This window comes from Mauremys reevesii, linkage group 7 (assembly GCF_016161935.1).
Source record: "Mauremys reevesii isolate NIE-2019 linkage group 7, ASM1616193v1, whole genome shotgun sequence".
Classification (NCBI taxonomy): domain Eukaryota; kingdom Metazoa; phylum Chordata; order Testudines; family Geoemydidae; genus Mauremys; species Mauremys reevesii.
In genome coordinates, this window is record NC_052629.1 from 58,402,518 (window position 1) to 58,423,887 (window position 21,370).

The 21,370-nt window shown below is 41.6% G+C and overlaps 1 protein-coding gene across 18 annotated transcripts in view; it reads right to left on the reverse strand.

Moving 5' to 3' along the window:
* Positions 1-21,370, reverse strand: part of ZMIZ1 (zinc finger MIZ-type containing 1) — a 486,685-nt gene that overhangs the window by 122,953 nt on the left and 342,362 nt on the right. Inside the window, exon 1 of one of the 18 annotated variants that reach the window (XM_039547310.1) lies at positions 2,068-2,147. The exons of 16 other annotated variants lie outside the window; for them this stretch is intronic. The gene's annotated coding sequence lies outside the window, so the exon portion shown is untranslated. Of the gene's footprint in view, positions 1-1,467; positions 1,529-2,067; positions 2,148-21,370 lie in introns of those variants that run through there. One more of the 18 variants, XM_039547311.1, reaches the window with a different exon arrangement.

Below are 21,370 nucleotides of genomic sequence, written 5' to 3' on the forward strand. Positions count from 1 at the left end.
TGCCTAACCTAACCTAATCAAGATATCACTTCTTAAAATAAACCTGGCTACTTCGTTATCAGGCTAGTTGATAGTTTCATCCTGCACATACAAGAGAATACATTTCTACTTATTTGTCTTCAAAAACTAAATACATAGGTTTTCATAGCAATCTCCCTTTCTACAGTTGTGTCATCCTGGCATAGTGCAAAATGTAAATGGTTGACAAATCACTATAATTGCTCAGTTCAAGCCACTCTGGACTGAAGGCCTGATTCAAAGCCCATTGAAGCCAATGGATTTTGGATCAGGCCCTAAATGAAAACAGTTCAACTGCATGTCTGACCCTAGATGACTGAAATCAATAGGTGCTTTGCTGCTAACTTCGTTGGACACAGGATCAGGCTCTAAAACTACTCAAGACAAAACAGGATTCCACCGGATCAGGAGAGTTGTTACATACTGTACTACTCTCCCTCCAGTAAATAGCTGGAAGCATGCTATTCTTTACACCCAGGTTGTTGATGTTTATTAGATACACAATTTTGAGTTCCGAATTTATACACTGCTTCATTCCAACCACACCTCTGCATGCCTAATTTCTATTCCAGATTTAACTGAGCCTGGTTTATTTCACTCTAAAACTATCACTTGCTCTGCTCCATGTAATTAAGAACACCAAGGGACTATTTAGCAGGACTTCAAATGCTTCAGTGTCACTAGTTTTAATTTTTGAACTTTCGAAATACTCTTTCAAATGTATCAATGGTGTCCTGTATCTTTTTTTAAATATCACAATTAGTACTGAAGACTGCATTCCACTTGGGAGGAAAAAATACCTGTCAACTTTAGTACCTGAGATTGCTATTGACACCATCATGTCTGTGCCAGTTTCCTTGAAACTACTTGCCAGGATGCATGTTAGTTGTAAGTTACGTACAGCAAGGTCTTTAGGAAAGCAGCGTAAATGAAATGGTGACAACACTTACAGTATTTGTTGTTTCCAGAATATCTTTTGGAATATACAACATTCTGACAGTAAAAAGACAGTTTAAGAAAATGCCATCAATGCTTGATGCACATTCTGCTTTTATAGTTGCAGGTAAAAAGAAGCAAAAAAAGATCTTGTAAAATGTCTGCTTACAAGTCAACATTTCACCCTCTAAAATAACAATGTCCTAAGGATCAGTCAATCAAATTAGTAAGATCTGAGTATCCCCCAGCTTCCCAAATTCTCTTCAGGGGCAAGCACAAGGAACAGTAACTGTATGCAAATATGTCCCAGTTTTTTACTCAGTCTGCCTTTCATCTCCTTATTCTGCCTTTTCCATCTGACAACATGCAGCATTGCTTTACCCACAATGCTCTCGCTCTCTCTGTCACACATACACCACACACACAGTCTCAGACAGACTGGAGCAAACACACACGCGCGCACGCTCGCACACATCCATACACACTCCCTCCCCCCAAAAGAAACCAACTTACCCACAAGTTATATTTCATTCAAAAACTAGTCCTCCTCTGCTCCCCCTCCTCTGTTTTTCCTGCCTCTCTTCCGTTGCAGAAAAAGGCCACATATGTCTGAAAACACTTCTAGGCAGAAACCATCTAGTGCAGAACAAAGACAGCCAGGGTTGCCTTAATCTCAGCATAAGGCAGCCAGTAGCTATTTTCAAGCTTGTTCTCTCTCTCTCCCCCCTCTGAGGGCACCCTGCACTGCTCTGTTTCTCTCTCTCTCTCTCCTCTTTGCCTGTCCAGCCACTGCACAACACACATCAATTATTCATTGCTTGTCTCCCGGTTTCCAGGCAAAACCAATCACAGATGGAGTCTTGCTAATGGGCTCATGCCGTACTTGCCAACAGGCTATTTGTGCTCAAGCTACAACCCTCCAGAGACAATAAAGAGAATCAGGTTAAGCTTTAAAACTTCACACGTACACGAACAGACCTGAAACAGCGATGTGCATGTCAGCATCCATATGACATTGCTTAGGAGCATGTCTTCAGCGCACAGGATGCAAGAAGGCTGCTTTAAATCTTCTGAAAGGGTTTTAAGAAAAATCAAACACTCAGAAAAGCTCACCTCAGCTGCATGTTACTGATATGGCTGGTTTTCTTTTCTGTCTCTAGTGATCCATCTCTCCCATTACACACATCTCTCTCATCCATATACACATCCACTTCTCTCTCTCTCACACACACACACCACACACACACACACAAGCAATCACAGCCACTTTGCCCAGAAGGGAGAGAGAGAAAGGAGGAGGGGAGGGGGAAAAAACCCAGGCAGCTCACATTTCAAACTTGCAAGGAGGGGTGGTGCTTAGAGCACTAGGACAAAGCCTCTTTATCTGGCATCCAGCCAAAATACTAAAATAAAATCCCTTGATCAATTAATTTGAAGCAACTCTTGTTCGAGTGTGTATAACAAATCATTAAGGGTGTGGAGGCTGAAAAGTCTTCAGAATTGGAAAAATTAATACACTTGTTTCCCCCCTCCCCTGCGCAGAATGCTGTTGACTAAATCCATCAAACTAGTCATGCTAATTAGCGCCAAGAGAAGCCTCTGCATTTAGGCAGTGCTGGTGGCTTCCTATGAGAAGAGGAATCAGTCCACTGGAGGCAGAGTGGGAGGAAGTGAATGGACAAGTTTTCTAGTCGGATGAATGTTAAATATGCATCAGGAGCATGATTGATCTTAGTTACCTGTTGAAACACAGGAAGGTTGGTTAGTGCCATTTGATCGGCACCTATATCTGAATTTGTTTTTTGGGGTGGGTTGTGAGGAAGGAAGGATTGTGTTACTTTAGCCTTCATTTTTATTTAGCCTTGATAATCCAAGATACTGCAATAATACTGAACATTTATGTATCATTAAATATACAAAGCACCATCCAAGTATTTAGCCCTGCCAAATGGATAGGAAATATTATCCCTAATTTACAGATGGGGAAACTGAGGCACAGATAAATTAAGACTGTGCTTTCAAAGGAGCCTAAGGGAATTCAATGGAAGTTAGGCAACTAATTCCCATGGCCTGCTTTGAAAATCTCACTCAAATGATTTCCTCAAGACCACAGAGAATGGCAGGATTAGAACTCAGTTCAAGCCCCTACCTACCTGTGGTTCAACTACCTACCTGTGGCTCATTCTTCTTAATAACACCAATAATTTTCCATGTAACATAACCAAAACGGTTTAAGTTTAAAATTAGACTTGTGCGCATTTTAAATATGTTCAATACTTCAAAAGTACTCTTTACAGAGAAAGATATTTCAACAAGCTCTTCTGTGTAAAGGTTTTCTGTAAGGAGTTGACAATATAAAAGACAAGAAAGAAATGTACAGGAAGTGTATGTGACTTTTTTTCCTCCTCTGAGGGAAAACTGGCAGTTTAAGTTGTGGCTGACCAAGAATCAGCCTTTTCCTGACATAGCATCCTGTGGTAAATAGCCGCTTCCTTCCCAGGCACAACCTTCACAAATGTTCCTCCATTTCTTAAAGGGGCACTGGGACATTTTATCACAGAGCTCACTGGGTTAATATGCTGCTTCTTCCATTCCAAAAAAAAAGAAAATGGACTATAAATTTAAAAAAATAAAAATACTAGCAGATCCACCTACATTCCTTTTTGTTAAAGAAGTTAAAGAACCTAAAAAGGCTCTGCACTTTTCCCCCAGTATTCACAGTTACTCACCAAACCATGTTTTAAATAAATAAATAAATAAATAAAATAAAAGTGTCTGCAACATGACCGATCAGGTCAGCAAACTACCAGAGATACCAAAGTGCGGTCTGCTCTGAAAAGTGACTCCAAAAAATGACATTGTCAGGTTCAATGTTTATTTTTTTCTGTGAATCCAGATCAAACAAGTAAAAATACATTTTATTCTCACTAACTTCCATCCTTGAAGGTACAGCTTCAGGTCGGACAGTCAAACTGGGTTCTCGCCTTCTCTCACAGTTCTGCCAGTGTAAAAAGGTGCTGCAAGTCAAATTCTCCTCTCAGTTACACCTTTGCAAACCCCAGAGCTGCACAAGTACAACTAACGGCAGAATTTTAACACAATATGGCTTGCACAGGTGTCACAAAAGGCATAATTTGGCCTATATAAGCATTAGTACTGATGCATGCATGAGATGGAAGGAATCCAGCTAGATTCTCACAGCCCATAGAGAGAGTCTGCAGGGCTGATAGAAAAACCAACCAACCAACCAACCTCAAAACAACAAATATTTTAATTTGCAAACTGATCAAACTTGAGATGGAGGCAATGAGAGAAACACACAGAATCTCATGAAACTGTTTTTATCACTTTTCAGAATAGAACTGAACTTTAAGAAAATGTGAATTATATTGATTGGCAGGCAGAGAAAATGATAACATGCGTGAGTTTCAGATGACAATGTTATTCGGAACTGGCAAAACTATGAGGGATTTAGGATGATAATCCCGAACAAAGACCAAATTCCTTGCTGGCATAACTCCACTGATTTCAGAGTTTGAAGTTATGCCTGAAGAAAAAAAAAACCCAAATATTCACTTTATTTATAAATTTATATGTACAATTTAAATATATAAATTTATATATACATACATACATACACAGACTGTTGTGCTGGTTTCAGATTTTATTGCAATTACAAAACTTTCACATAGCTTTAATCCCAATGTTGTCATATTGCATATTAAAAAAAATTGGACTTTTTAAGATCATCTGGAGCAGCCTTTTCAAAATCAAGATTGACTGCTTCCCTGCATGAAAACCACACTGAAATCTGAGTTTTTCAGAAGAAAATATATATAGATATAATTTCCACTTTGATATGTTTACACTTTTTTTTTAACTTTCATTTAAAAAAAAGATCACTATTTTTTTCTGCTCTTATAGTCACTTTCCAGTGTCAGAGTGTAGGTTTCTCTTTAAACTGCCTGTCTTTTCAACGGAAGTGGTTTAGAGTAGACAAATCATTTATCTAAAAATTATGTACTTACTTCTTCTTTGACAAATCTTCAGCAGGTTTCTAATCCCACCCTGCCACTTGAAATAACACTTTGTGATGACTTTTGAGTCACAGTTGTCAGAGGAATCTGGCACTGTAGTTAAATGGATTAAATCATACTTCATAGCCTACCGTATTTTGGCAAAGAAGTGGTTTATCATTTGTAGAAATTAATCATAAGAGTTTTTTCTGCAGGGCAAATTCCCAATCATTTTTAAGATTACTATGTTTAAGCCCCAATGACAGCAGTATGTCAAATTACATCATAGGAAGGGTTGTCTCATGCAGTGATAACTATTAACAAGACCCACTGAAGTCATTTACTACTGGGAGGAGCGTGTGTCTGTGCTGGGGAAGCCATTTTTAAAAACCGGTGTAGGAAAGCAAGCCCAGTGGTTGTGCTTTGTGCTGCCATTTGAGAAAACATGGATTCTACTTCCAGGAAAACCACCTCGCTGCTGTGACTAGAGAAGCCTGGTGTCCTTTGGACTCTCCCTGTCATTCAACCCTTGAGGGAAGAGCGAGGAGTGCTTTATTTGCAACACATCTAGCAGATTAAGGAGAGATGGTGATAGGCTCCCAAAGGAGTATTGCCCAGCACTTATATCTACCTTGAACTATAAATGCAGGGACTGTCTATTTTTGCATACTGTGCAGTGCCAAGCACATTACTAATGCTAAATAAAACCTAAAAATTAAATAATAATAATATTAAACAAAAAACAACAATAAACATTTCTCAGCAAGCAGAAGAATGAAAATAAGTGGGCTGCAGAAGGGACAATGAACCAATCTCCAATGTAAATGCTTTAGTGCTAATTACAGTGTCAGTCACACACCACCAGTGGTGCCTGATGTACTGGGGTATCATGATACTTCAGCGTGGTTTCGTAATCGTGGCGGGGCAGACACTTACGTGGAGGGGGAAAGCAGTTTAGAGACGTGAAGGAACCACTCATGCTCTTTGTCAAACAGCAACAATGTCAGTTATTCCCAATTTTGGAATAACATGACACTTTGTATAACTAAAGTATAACTGCTGACATGGCAAATTACCCATAATGAAAGAAATAAAGCATCTAAAATTATCCAAGGGCCCAATCTGGTAGTCCTTATTCAATGGGAGTTTTAGTGGAGTTAAGTCTTTAACTGCAGGATCTTAATACATTACTTCAAAGGTTATTTATCTAATGCAGACAGGAATGCCATCACTGTGTATACATCTTAGCACTGAAGCAACAGTTTTTAAAAACCCTTTAAAAGAATTACAATTACATGTTAAAAATACAGAGACTCCACGGGTCAGTGGCCTTGTGTTTTGTTTTTTTAATGTCTCACAGTAGACTGCATCAGTAGAAGCTGTTATAAATCACAAGGCTGCATCCTAGTCAGAAAGCAGCAATACACTTTAAAAAGAAGACGATCCTTTAACTCAGCATTAAGTGCCTTTCATGCATAATCCACTTTTCCAAGATCAAACCAACTCAATCCAGAGAGGTGGAGAGGAAGCCTAGCATATTAAGCAAGAAAAACAAACTCTGCAATGTGGTTAAGTCCTGTTCTTTTGTTTAAGTCAAAGGTTGCTACACTGCACAGTTCACTACACAGCTCACCATATCCCTGAAGTCCCCATCTCTGCCAGGTGTCTCCAACAGCAAGGCAGAAAAGTTCCAGAATGTGATGTAGCATCTCAGCTCACACAGGCTCCCTCTTTTCACCACTGCTACCCTGTGCTAACTTGCACGGACTCTAAAATTTTAATATTTGGAGGTACCAAAGAATACTGGAAATACTGAAAACACTGCCTGTGGACAAGCACACCCTATATCTGTTCAAGTGGACTTCACCTTTTCACATTTTCTTTGACAATATCAGGTGCCATTTTTAATGTTTAAGGTCTTGGATATTTTTATGTTCTTGTACAAACCCATTATGAAAGAACCTTCTCTCCTCCAACCCTACAGATGAGGTCAAGATGGGCTGTGATTATGGAAGCTCATAACTATTGTAATGAGGAAATGCCCTCCCCTTTCCCCTTTATGATCACCATCATCTTCGGAAGAGGAAGCCCACCTTACAACCCCATGTCACGTATTAGTGTAGGATTTTGCTATCTTCTCATTCTATTTCTTTTTTATTAAATGTCTTTACCATACATAGACCCAAAAGAGCTATGACAATTACAACGAAATATGGAAAACTACAGAACAATAGAAAAAAAAGCCAAATTCATCATGTTCATACATTTACATTTTATTTGCTGCTATCCACTGTAAGAAAACAGAGGGCAAAAGGAACCAAAGCAAAGAGAAAGGAGGACACAAGGGAAAGATTACACTCCCAACATAGTGTGGCAGACAGAAAACGTACCCTCCAGAACCAGAAAATCATTATATAATGACACCATCAGTCTATAACTGTCTCCGTTTCACCATTCCCATCAATAGAGCTCCCTGTACACATCGCTATCTGTCAATCAGATAACTCTAAAAAGAAAGACCAAATATTCTCAAATCTGTGGAGTTTTTTCCCCTTCTTTTAGTCTTTCAAGAGCTACTACATCATTTAACTCACTGGGACAGTCTTCTACCCTGGGAGGTTTAGGTGACTTTCAGCATAAGATAAGACTCCATACCATTAAGAATAATGAGGCTCACAGGAACCAGCATTTTTGTGAATTCATCATGTGGGAGATTTAGGCTGAGGTGTCCCAATATAAACATTTCTGGTTGCAGCAAAAGAGAAGTTCCTACTAGCTATTACATTCTTACATGTCCCTACTCCTCAATGCTCCTAATTTGTAGACAGTCCCATACAAACCACCATATAGATGGAAGCCAGGAATGTACATTTCCAATGGTCATTTGCATCTTTAATGCCTCCTTTGGACACAGCAGTTGGAGTCCATTGCATGCAAAGCACTTCTGGCGAATTAGACAGAGACAGAGGCCTTTTTGTACCAAGTCCAATTTCGTTACACTGTTGCGTGGTCAAGGGGATTCCCGAAACCAGGCTCCATTTATTTTTAACCATCTCTGTACTTTTTTCAGTAGCCTTCATTAAGTAAGTAGATACTTCTGCAGCGGGGCTGGCAAGCTGCCCAATTTTCCTTGTTACTTCAGTAAGTCTAGAGATGCAGGAACTACTTTTGGATGGGGGCAAACCTGATTGACTAATTCTAACGGGCTTATATGTTATTTAAAGGGTAAAGCCCCCTGTTTTTGCCTATATTTATTTCACAAGACCACCCTTTTGTGCCTGCCTAGTCTAGCATTGCATATTGATGATAATTCAAGCTCATTAGAGGCATCACTTGTTTCACTTTCATCTTGTACCTTCTCCAGCATCTAAACACAGCTCAAGCCCCACCATGCCTCTCCATAAATGGGAGACCAGTCACATCTATGAGGTAGCTTTGTCTCTGTTTGTTAAGCACTTGGGGATTAGAGTCTATTGACTTCAGCCGAAGCAGAGTTAGGCCAATGCTATCCAGGCATTTACTATTATGTATTTGGTTCCACTCCTCTATTTGTTTTGGACTTGCTGTGTGACAGTGAACTAAAGCCACACGTTGGCACAGGCATGCAGGGAGTTAACTATAGCTAAGCTTCTTCCTCTCCCTGCAAAAGGTGCTCAGGGGTGGATAGTGAGGCAGGTCTGAAGACAGCAAGCTAAAAAGAAAGAGGACAGGAAACTCCACAAGGAGGTAGTGGGTGGGAATGCCTTGGAGTAAAGAAAATTCCATCCCCAGTCACTCCATGTCTGACAGTAAAAACCCTGGTCTGGGTTCTGTTTTTTCTTGGCACTGTAAGACCAGTTTGTTTTGTTTCAGCTGCTGTCAAGGTTGCTCTCTAAGACCCTCAGGAGATAAAAGCCTTCAGGAAAACAAGGTCAGCCTAAATTACTGTGTTTACTTTGATTCTTACAAACATTCCACTACCATTTATCATACCATACCTTGTATCACCAAATGTCATGTCCTCCTCATTCCATCCCCACTCCCCCATGTCAGGGCCATTCAAATGGCTCTGTGAATAGGGCTCTTAGGGTTTGCTTGTACTCTCCCTCTTGAGCCTAAGCATGTCACTGTCTGATGCAGCTGAGCTCCAACAGTCCAGGGGAATGCAAAGGTTCCCTCTCAAATCCAACTCATCCGCATATAGCCACAAGAATGAAGCCAAAGTGTTAGAGGGACCAGAACTGAGAAAGAACAAGTGATGCAAATGCACTGAGTGGGACATGAATAAGATAGGAAGAAGCCCTCGTCTTCCCACAATGGTATGCATCTTCTGCACTGGAAAGTCAACAAGAGAACACTAGTCCCATGGTGGACATGAGTTGTTAGAGCATTAGAATTCAAATGTAATGAGAAAGCTGAGATGAGACCAATTGGATTCTATTAAAAAAAACCGAGGACAACGTTGTGTGCCCCTCTCCCAAGACCACTATCAAACCATGAAAACCATCACAAATGCACACAGCTCTCTTGCTGGTGCCATACCGCATATGCTAGAGGAAGATGTAGAAGTTGTCAGAAGGCAACATTATCCAGAATCACTTAAGGAATGGCATTGGTGTTTTAGACCAGAAAAACTGACCTATCTTGAAAGTAGACCAGTCTGGAAAATCTTTCCCTTCTACATGCAAAAAGCGTGTGTGTGTGTGTGCGCAATCCATTTCAGAAATACCACTACATGTCTTTTGCTAACTATCTAAACAAACCTGTGCACATATGCCATATACTTGTTTTTCATATTAATCTGGCAGAAAGCCATCCAAAATTGCGTTTAGTAGATACTGACATGTAGCATGGATCAGGTGTTTCAGATCAATAAGGAAAAATTTTCTCCATATGGACCAAATCCAGTTATTGTCGCTTTTTTTCTCCTTGCATCAATCTGACTTCAAGAGCATCCCTCAATACCCATATTTCACTGTAAACTAAGGAGGATTACAATATTAGCAAAACCAAAATTGAATTATTAAAGTTTTGTGCTTTTCTGACTATTTTGAAAGTGAATATATGCAGGAGAAAGGGAATGGACCTGAATGGAAAGCGGTGTAGCTCAGAGGAATACCAAGTGAACACTGGTAGGTAATCGTTACAGCTACATAAAGAAGAGCTTCAGGGATAACAGATATTTACCAAATTTCTCTCTACAACACTCTGTTCAAAGCAGGTAGTTCTCCAAAAACTGCAGACCCTTATTATAAGAAAGCCCACAGCTTAATCTTGGTATTTCAAAGGTTACTGGACTATGGGCTCATTCAACTCTGAATACTATGGGCCTGATTCTCATTTACACTGAGCTCATTTACACTGTACACCACCTTAGCAGTGTAGCCTCAATGAGTGTGTTTCAATACTGGAAAGGCATCTCTTATAGCTAAAAATGTCTTAGACCCCATTAGCTTATTCAGAATCTGAAAAAAAGATTCACTTCAACATTTTTTGCTGAGGGGAAAAATATCTGTAACAATTTATAAGAACAAAATTAAAAACAGCAATTAACACAGGCTTCTATCTTTAGTAATTATTCATATACCTGTTTAGCTGATAATAAGTAGTAGCTCCAGGCTGTCTGCCTGCATTGCTAGGACGCAGACAGCAACCTTTGCTAAATTGACTCTATTGGTTACACTCATGCTGCAAGAGCTGTTTTCAAGGACAGATGTACAATGCTATATGGGTAAAGAGACAAGCAAATTAGAGATGGGTGCTCTGTCAGAATTGGACTGAAAAACTTGTGTCAGCATTTCCCTACATTAATAAGGCCTTACATTTTTAACTCTTCACCTTCTGGCTATTACACGGATGCAAGAAACATCTATACTCACAAGTACAATATATAACAGAGTTTTGTCTTCTAAAATACATTTATTTATTTAATCCCTGAAATGTAATGGAGGATCAAAAACAAAACAATAGCAAGAGTATGAAAAGGTGTACTATGGCGATTCATAAGGAGTATTTAACCCCAATTAGATCATGGTGCATATTATGTCACAGATGATGGATTAAGCAAGTTTAGAACAGCTAAGCAAAGTGACAGCAAATTGTGTTTTTTCTATTAACCACTAAAATATAATGAATTAGAGGTGGTCAAAAATATGACAAACATTTTGTAAAAAATTCTGTAGCCAAGTTTCTATGAATGTGTATCACAATGTTGGAAATTTTTGATCCTCTCTATTCTAAAGTCACAGGAGGCACTATGCTGCCTAGTGGAGAGAACACTGGACTGGGATTCAAGAGATCTGGTTTCTATACACGGCTCTCCCACTGGCCCATTGAGTGGCTTTCTGCAAGTCACTTTGCCTCTCTGTGCCTCAGTTTCCCCATCTGTAAAATAAGCATGATCGTTACCTCCTTTGTAAAGTGCCTTGAAATCTACTGATGAAAAGTGCTATATAAGAGCTAGATATATTATTATTATTATTAATGAACAAATGACGGCAACAATCACTTAGGCCTACACTAGAAAAGGTTTGCCAGTATAGCTCGCCCCCCACAAGTCCCGAGACACATACCAGCAAAAAAGAGTGCTTTGGCCAATAAACAAGCTATACCACCACAACCACATTTTTGCCAGTGTAACTGCTCCTATAATAGAGCTTTTGCTAATATAGAAATGCGGTGGAAAAAAAAATCACCTCCCTAACAAACATATCAGCAAAAGTTTGTAGTGTAAACCTGGCTTAACTGGAGGATGATAGCATGAGAGACTGAAATCCCCTGAGAGATTGGTAATGAATTCGATGTGATCAGTGGAACTGGAGTCAGAGGGTCCACATTCTCTGGAGGAGCTGCTATTGACAAGACACTAGGAAAACAGACACCGTGCAGAGTTGGACTAGAAGCAACTCAGCCACATGGAGAGGGCTGTGCACAGGGCTTAATAAAGTTCCACTTGTTCAGCTTAGCCTGCATTCAGCTTCACTCTTTGCAAATGAAATAGGATAGCATCTTTCACCTGTGCAAGTTTTCATCATCATGTTCCTATTACGCCTCTGGTGTTTAGGGCAGTGACGAAGCTCCTACACTCCGGTCTGTTTCTGGCAAGTCTTTCAATCAGGGCTGCCCGGGGCGGGGGTGGGGGGCAAGTGGGGCAATTTGCCCCAGGCCCCGGGTCCTGCAGAGGCCCCCACAAAAATATAGTATTCTATAGTATTGCAACTTTTTTTTATGGAAGGGGCCCCTGAAATTGCTTTGCCCCAGACCCCCTGAATCCTCTGGGCAGCTCTGCTTTCAATGGTCCCCAGCTGTGCCCCAGGTTTTTCAGCTCGGCTTCCACAGCTCTTCACCATGCTGTTTTCAGGCAGCCTCATTTTCGCTTGCCTTCAAGTATCCATCTTATTGCTATTCTGGTGATGGAATCAGTTTCCATGCGAAGCACATGACCGATCCATCTCCAACGCCTCCTGGCAATGATGGTGCTCAGATCCCCTTTTCTGCACTGTGTCAATAGATCTTAGTTTGAGATTGTTCTGGGCCAAAAGATACAGAGGATTTTTCTGAGGCAGGTTGTATGGAATGAAGACATTTTGGACATGTCATACCTTCTCATTCTCCAGCATTCTGCACTGTAAAGTAGTGTTGAAAGTACGCAGCTCTGATAAATCTTGAGTTTGGTTTTGGTGTTGTATTTTGATGATTTCCAGACTGTATTTAAGCTCCCAAAGGTGTTCCTGGCTTTACTGATTCTGTTCCGGATGTCCTGGCTTGTTCCACCGTCCTGGCTGATGGTGCTGCCCAAGTATGTGAACGTGTCCACATTGGTGAGAACATAATCCTCTCTCCGTACTGGTGATGGTGAGTGTAGCGGGGCAGCTGCCCCACTCCAGAAGAGCAGGGGTTAAAAGCAGCTCTTGGAGAGGGCTGTGGCTGGTACCCAATTAGAAAAGGGATTAAGAGCAGCTGAGGGAGGTTGGCTGGCTAGCGGGCCCCAGGTGTGGTTAGCTCAGTCAGGGCACAGCTTGCCCTGATAAAAGGGCAGTGAGACAGGAAACAGAGTCTCACTCCAGCCTTGGAGTGGGAAGGACCTAGCTGCCCAGGAGCATAGGGCACCTGAAGCAGAGTAGTGCTGGGGAAGGACAGGCAGAGCTGGGGAGCTATGGCCTGGCGAGTCCCCAGGCTGAGGCTTTGCTGAAGGCCAAAGGAGGTACCAGGGCTACAGAGAGACAGCTCGGCCAAGAAAAGCAGCAGGTCCAACCCCCTTGCCAGTGATGAGTGGCCATTGCAGACTGCAGTCTGTACCAGAGAAAGGGGGCTAGATGACGACTGGCAGAAGCCACTGAGGCAAGGTGAGCTTAGAGGGTTGGGGGTTCCGAGGGAAAAGAGCACCGGGGTCTGGGAGGGACATGAGGCCTGAGGCAGGAGAGACACCGGCCATCAGGGGGCGCTCTGAGTGCTGTAATTGAGCTAATTCCCGGACGACCAGCAGGAGGCGCTGCGGCAGTGAGTTTGCGATCTGCTACAGTGAGTCAATATTAAAGATCATGATATCTGTCTTACTGTGGTTGATTTTAGTCCAATTTGCTGGCTGAATGCGTTGAGTCGAGTTGTTTTTTCTTGTATATGGTGTTGGGATGTGATAGGAGAGCAACATCATCTGTGAAGTCCAGGTCTTCAAGGGATGAGAAGAGTGTCCATTTAATGCCTCTTGGCATGTCTTCTGTTGTACGCCGCATTACCCAGTTGATGGCAATGTTGCAGAGGATTGCAGACATGACACATCCCTCACGTACTCCTGTTTTAACTTCAAAACTAAGCTCACTGTGATCAACACTGCATGTAAAGGTGCAATAGAAGCTTTTGATTATGTTGATTATACAGAAAGGAATTTCATATGCCCGCAGAATGCTCCATAGGCTGAACCTGTGAATGCTATCAAAAGCTTCTCAAAGTCTATGAAATTTATGTACAGTTGCCGTTGCCATTCTAAGTACTGTTCTATTATGTTTCGTAGAATGAAGATCTGGTCTGTGCATCCACGCCCTTTCTGAAAACCAGCTTGCTCTTTTCTGAGAATGCTATCAACTGCCTCTGATATACGCTGGACAATGATCTTACACAATACTTTGCTTGGCACAGATAAAAGTGTGATACCCACACCAGTTATTACAATCACTGAGAGTTCCTTTCTTTGGTATCTTTACTATAACCCCATTGGGCCACTCATCTGGCACTTTCTCCCTTTCCCAGACTGATGTAAATAGAGGGGCCAGGATAGATGCTGCTAATTAGGATTTACCTTGAACAATGCTGCATTCAAGTTATCCTTGCCAGGAGCTTTCCCATTGTTTAAGGATTTGATGGCTTGAATGATCTCTTCCTTAGTTGGGGTCTCTGTGTTGAAACCAAGATCTTCTTCTGCCTCCTGGATGCTTGTTTCCTCTTTAGGTGGCTCCCTGTTCAGCAATTCTTTGAAATGCTCTGTCTTTTTCGGTTGTTAGTAGGTGTCCTTGTTTGTTCCTGATGAGAGTGTTTGTTGGTGTCTGTCATTTAGCACTGATAAGACGTCATTTTGTAGACGGTTCCTTGTTCACCACGAGCAGCTGCATCCTCTGCTTGTGTTGCCAGATTATCAATATTATGCCACTGTCCGCTCTCACAAGGCATTTGACCTCCTGGTGTGCCTTGCTATACTGTTCACAGTATTTGTCCTTTAGTTTCTGGGATTTTGTGTCTAAAACTTTTTTCTTCAGGGCTTGTCTGGTTTCTATGGTGTTCCATGTGCTGGGTGTAATCCACTCCTTCCTTCTCTTCTGCCTGTAGCCTAGACAGGCTTCACTGCTCTGTTTATAAATTGCTGTTACTTTGTCCCACTTCTTGTTGATCTTCTCATCTGCATTCCCCTCTTCATCATCAAGGTCTGCAAGTGCCTGAAACCTGTTCTTTACCTGCAGAATGAAGATTTTCTGTATTTCAGGAAACTTTAGCTTGTCAATATCATAATGTCGATGTCCCTTGTTTGGTAGACCCACACTTCTCAGTTTCAGCTTGAAGGAAGCTGTCACAAGGTGGTGGTTGCTGACAACATCTGCGCCCCTTCTCACTTTCACATCTGTCAGTGAGCGTCACCATTTGCCATTGATCATGATATGGTAAAGCTGGTTCTTATCTCTGCCATTTGGAGAACACCATGTCAGCTTGTGAATTTCACGATGTTCAAATAGGGTTCCGCCAATGTCTAGGTCATTCATATTACATAAATCAACAAGCCTTTCTCTGTTTTCATTCATGGTGCCACACCCATGTTTTCCCATTGCTCTGTCGTTGTTTGTGTTGTCCTTACTGACCTTGGCTTTCAGGTCTCCCATGGCGATAGTTAGGTTGTGGCGTGGTTCTCTCTCTAACTCTGTCTGTAGTGCAAGGTAGAATTTGTCCTTTACTTCTTCATCACTGTCATTTGTCAGTGCATAGCACTGAATCAGGGTGATATTATTATGTTTCCCTTTCAGTCTGGCTCTCATAAGTCTGCTGCTGATGGATTTCCATTCAAGCAGGGAATGCTCCACTCTTCTTCAAAAGGATGGACAACAACCCTCATGTTGTTGTCCATCATCCCATCCAGAAAATAGCAAAGTTTCTCTCAAGGCTGTTGTTAATCTTCCTGATCCCATCCATCTGCTCTTGCTGACACCTAGGATGTGTAAGCTGTAGCATCTCATCTCTGCTGTGACCTGAGCTAACTTCCCTGTTTCGTACATTGTCCGTACATTCCAAAAACAAAGTTTGGTTTTGTCTTGGTGTTGAGTACTTTAGTCTTCGTGCCAGTGGTTTCCTTTCGGCTTTTGCCACTAGCAGTCATACAGGTCATTGACTCCTGAAGGCCATCACGCACAGTAATAGGCGATTTCTCTGTCGCTGTTTCTGTAACTGGTTTTTTTTTTTGGTTTTTTTTTTATGGGGCAGGGTTGTTAGCCCTGTGCCTAAACCCCAACCTGGAGGACCAGGGTGTCTGTTTTGTCTGGCCCCTCCCCGACAGATCACTCCAGCATGGTTGAACCTACCAGCAGCAAAAAACCACCGACACAGACTCTGGGGGATCGTTAGAGCACGCAAGCTGTTCCACCACGACAAGGCATGGTCACCTTGATTACATGGCATTATAATAATGCATCTTTTTATTAAACAAAAAATGCTATTTTATTTGGAGCAAGTAGCAAGTGTGCCAGTTTTAACTCATGCTATTTCCATCTGATTGCTATTCAGGGCCTAAGTGAAATCAAAGTTGTGATCTTAGTCCATTTTCTAGTAGACAAGTATTCATATCACACACACAACCCTATTCTTGTAGATGGCACCTCTGATCAGCACTTTAAGGGTCTCACAGGTTTAACTTCATTGAGGCAGTGTAGTCTAGTGCATAAAGCATTAGACTGGGACTCAGGAGCTGTGGATTCTTATCCTCAGCTCTGCCACTGGGTTGATGAGTGACCTCAGGCAACTCACTTCATCATCCTTTGCTCTCAGTTTCCCCATCTGTAAAAATAGAGATAATGATGACTACTTCCTCTGTAAAGTACTTTGAGATCAGTGGATGAAAAATGCTACGTAACAGCTATATAATATTATATAGATGTGTATTTTGTGCTTGGCTATGTCTACAATGCAGCTGGGAGCATGCTTCCCAGCACAGGTACATAGACACACGCTAGCATACTAAAAATAGCATCATGGCTAGGGGTAGCACAGGCAGCCTCCTGAGTACAAACCCACTCGCATCCTGTGGATATGCACTTGGGGAGCTAGCCCAAGTCACTGAACATGCTATCCCAACTACGCTGCTATTTTTAGCGTGTTAGGTCAAGGAGAGTTAGCACGTAACGGTCTACTTATGGTGAGATGCACGCTCCCAGCTGCTGTGTAGATGTACCCTGTGTGCACCTGTAAGGACTCTCCCACATCATTCTGAAATGGGTTACTGTATTTTGGTTTTATTTGTGCATGTGAATGAACAGCTACAAGCTAAACTGCTGTAAGCCGGGTTTTACTCAATATAAGCCTGTCAACACACAAAGTTGCACCGGTCTAACTAAATCACTATAAAATTACACCCCTAACTATGTTGTGCATAGACCCGGTGTAAGATCAGACAAAGACCAGAATGGGCATTGAGACTGTGCCATCCTTCCATGATTAGAAGTTGTTCCTGTAAGTCAAGGTTTACACAAATTGGTTCAGAATAGAGACGGTGAAGTTGCAGATGCCTACATTTTACCTCTTTGCATAAACAGAAAATTAGGAAAGCTTTTCAGGTTTTCACCTGGGATATCTTAGTTCCTGGAAACAGATATGAATCTAAGACACATTAAAAATTACAAAGTAATAATACAAAAGTCATAATGGTATGTTCCCAATAACTATGATTAATGCAAAGTTGATGCGCAATAGACAGTCACAGAAGGTAACACAATACGAAATTTTCTTCTAAATGAAAATGGGTTTGTGATAAGAGAGGTAAATTTCCTGTGCTGTTTCTGTTATTTTGTATTAAACAACAGAAACAACCCAAGATGAGGTAACTCTTTAGGGTAATTCAAGGGGTAAAACTAGGTTCCAACCAGCTGATATTAAGAATTGAAAATTTAGGCTATTGAGAAAGAAACCTTCCTAACACTGCGATTGCTCAGGTTTTGGAATAATCTGCAAGAGGAAGTGGTAAAAACCCCATGAATTTATGGTTTCAGAGAGCGAAGAAGCCACTCATTAGGAGCTTGTCTTAACTTCCTCCTCTCCCCCTCCCGCCCACAAAAAACAAACAAACAAAAATACCTTGTTTGAAGACAGAGAAATAAATATTCAAGTTCTAAGTTCAACATTTTGAGCATTTTCATCCATTTGTTAAATAATTTATGCGTTGCATGAACATGTGTCAATAGCATAGCTACAAAAGTACATATTATGCTATAACCTGGAAACTATCCATCAGTGTTTAAACCCTGCACAAAAGTAGACCGTTAATGATTTACAGCCACCGGGCAGGATTCCTGTCCATAATAAGATACTCCATTCAACTGGCTTGAACAAGTCAAAGACTTCTTGCACTCAGACTAACTGATGTTAGCTGGTATTTGTCCCTCCTGTCTGGCATATACACACAATACAAAGCCCTAGCACAGTGATGATCCACAGAATGAAACATTTTGAGAACCAAGCAATAGGAGACTGGATCTTGGGAGGAGAGGCTGGACCATGAAAGGATGTATTTTAAAACAGTCCTGCACAGTGGATGTTGGAGAATCACACCCCTTGCACACGCAACTCTCTCAAACAGCTTGTGTCTTTTCCCTCTTTGTCTTGTGTTCCAATTTCTTGTAAGTGAACATTACAGAAGAACGTATCTTATATTAGTCAGAACAAAGACACGGAAGACTTTAACTACTCAGGATTTGGGTTAATAAACCATGCCATTTTTGGCAATAAAAACTGCCAGATACAATGCACTACCCACAGCCTTGAATGTTGGGAGCCTTTGTCTGGTCAGGGAAGAAAAGGTGCTGTAGCTCCTTTAAGGGTTAAGGGAGGGGCAGTGGGGACAACATCTGAGCCGGGGTGGACTGAAAGTGGCTCAGGTAGGCCATTGGACCATGGGCACCTGTAGAAGGGAAGGTATCTATACCACGCTGTTGACAGACAGAGCCCCGTTTCATCCCAGAGCAAAAGCACCCTGCCTCCCACCCACGGAATCAGAGTAGGACTGGGGGGTTTCAGGTCTGTGCGGCTAAGAAGAAAATTTTCCCTCCAATTTGTCACCTCCTCTGTAAGCAAAGGGAACAAAGTCTCTCAGTGAGCTTGGGATCCTTAGACCAGGAGACACGGAGGAGGGAGATCTAGGGAACGGTCAAGTTGGTTTCCTCACTTGTAACTGTATTTCTCCCATGTAGGTACCAGCTATTGTCAGTCAGTCTTGAACTAGTGAGTTTCCTGACCCTAATCCCATGCCACAAAGATGCATCTCTTTTTTGGGTGCCATTAGTGGTCAGCTCCCTCAGTAGCACACTGGGATAAAATCCTGAATTAGGAATGCATGGGCTCTGCACATTGGGCTCGCCATGAATCCAGGCAGTATTCTGGGGCTTTTTTTTTTTTTTTTTTACTTCCGCTCTTCCTCTTGGCCCAGCAGCAATTCTTGTAAGGAAGGGGTACATGGAATGATTTTGAGGGAAGAAGGCAATTTCCTCTACTCAGTGCTTTTTTGGTGGCTTCAGTGGAGCCCAACATAAAATGAAAAGGCCTCTGCTCCACACTCAGCGCTGTGCACCTGTTATTGGTGTATTGTGGTAGTGCCTAGGAGCCCATGTCCAGCAGCACCCCACTGTGCTAGGCAAACACAGAACAAAAAGACAGTCCCTGGCTTAAGGAGCTTCAACCTAAGGGTATGTCTACACTGCAGCTGGGAGCATGTTTCCCAATGTGGATAGACAGACACGCACTAGCTCTGCTCAAGCTAGTGGTACAAATAGAACAGTGTAGTCAGCATAGCAAGGGTGGCAGCTCAGGCTAGCTGCCTGAGTAGATATCGAAAGGGTCCGGGCAGATTTGTACTCAGGTGGTTAGCCCAAGCTGCTACTGGCAGCTACACTGCTATTAGCTAGACATACTCTAAGTATTCACAGACAGTTTGGTTTTTTTCCTGCAACTTAATCTGTCCATTACTCAACATGGCTTCTAAGAGCAAGAGCAGGGGATGGGTCAATCAGAGGAAAATGAAATGCCCACGGAGTTGGAGGCAGCTGAAGCAACAAGACACATAAGACTAGTTTCCTGTAATGTAGGATTTGAGGTGCAAACGCCCATCAAGTCAGGTCTGACAGTGAAGCAGTATCCACATGGGACAGGATAATGAGCAAATCCATTTTTAAAAATAAAATAAAAAATCTCACAGGACGGACACCAATTAAACTGAAAGAATTGCAGGTGTGATTTAATTATTATTAGCATTAGCACTATTGCTGGTATTGTCGTAGTGCCTCGTAGAGGCCCTAATGTAGATTAGGGCTCTATTATGCTAGACACTGGAGTGCAAAAAGGAAAATGCAATTAATAATTTTTACTCTTAAAACAGACAGACAGACACAAGGACATTATCTAATACAAATAGAAGAATCATTTTCATGGATATCTAATAATTTAAGAAAGACTTCCAACAGGAAAACTGTAATTCATATACTAAACTTTGGAAGATAGGACTCATGTAAGTTATCAAATATTTATATTCTGTTATACTAAGTAGAATGAAAAGTATTGATTGTGATGTCTGATTATTTCAAACAGATAAAAACAATTCTTGAAACAGTTGCATTGGATTACAGAAGTGATACTTTAGTGATTCAATCTGTTTTTAGAGTAGTCAGTCATCTTCTAGAAAGAAAGATGCAAAGGTAAGACAAAACATGGGCAGTCACCACTTCCATATATTTATTACATAATCATCATCACTGGTATGTGCATGTCAGCCAACTGCAATGCTAACTGGAGGATACAATCCAACATGAATTATAAATCGTGAACAAAATCCACAATCTTTTCCATTTATGCCTGCAGTGCTTAGTAGCAGCAAGTGGATTCCTTTGTACAAGCAACAAAGACACAGAGATCTGCAGCAGCACTCTGCTATCAACGCTGTTCACTGGCCAGACACGCTTGGGTGAATCAAGGCAATAGTGATGTGTGATCTACTCAACATGGAATTCCTGGGGGTGGTACCCAATCCTCCAGGGTAACCTGGCATGTTTTTCACTCTAGTTTGTAAACATAAACACCTACTTCAAAGAAAGTCACAGGAGAGACGACATTTTTGCCCTTAAACCTTCCCTTTAAAATACAAATAAATAAAGTCAATCTCCCTACCCATCCCCAGTTTACAAGCAATAACCAGATGCAATACCTTAATTATCTGAAAATATACACAGAGTCTGAGAACAGGGGGGTGGGGGGAGACGAGAGTTCACTGTGTTGCCATTCCAGCAGAAATTGAACATGTTAACTGAATCAATTATATTAACTCACCATTCATTTGTAATCCTGATAAATAAGGAATAAATGAACCAGGTCTGTTGACAAGTCTGATAGGTAGTAGGCTGGGAAATCACCTTGCTCTGGGAGACATTTGTAGTTGGGCACAGATCAGGAGCTCTCAGTTCCTGTGGGTAGACTGGCTGCCTAAATCTATGTTACCAGGAGCTGTAACTTCTTGTTTGTGAGTCCCCTGCTGACAATATCCCTTCTGTTGGGATGGCATCAGTGGCACCTTTCCCTTACAGTGAAAACTGAAAACTTCCTTCTCCATTCATCTATTAACATAATTCTAAACTAGGTTCCAGGAATCCACACTCCTTAGACATTTATAATGGGCCATCATAGAAATACCC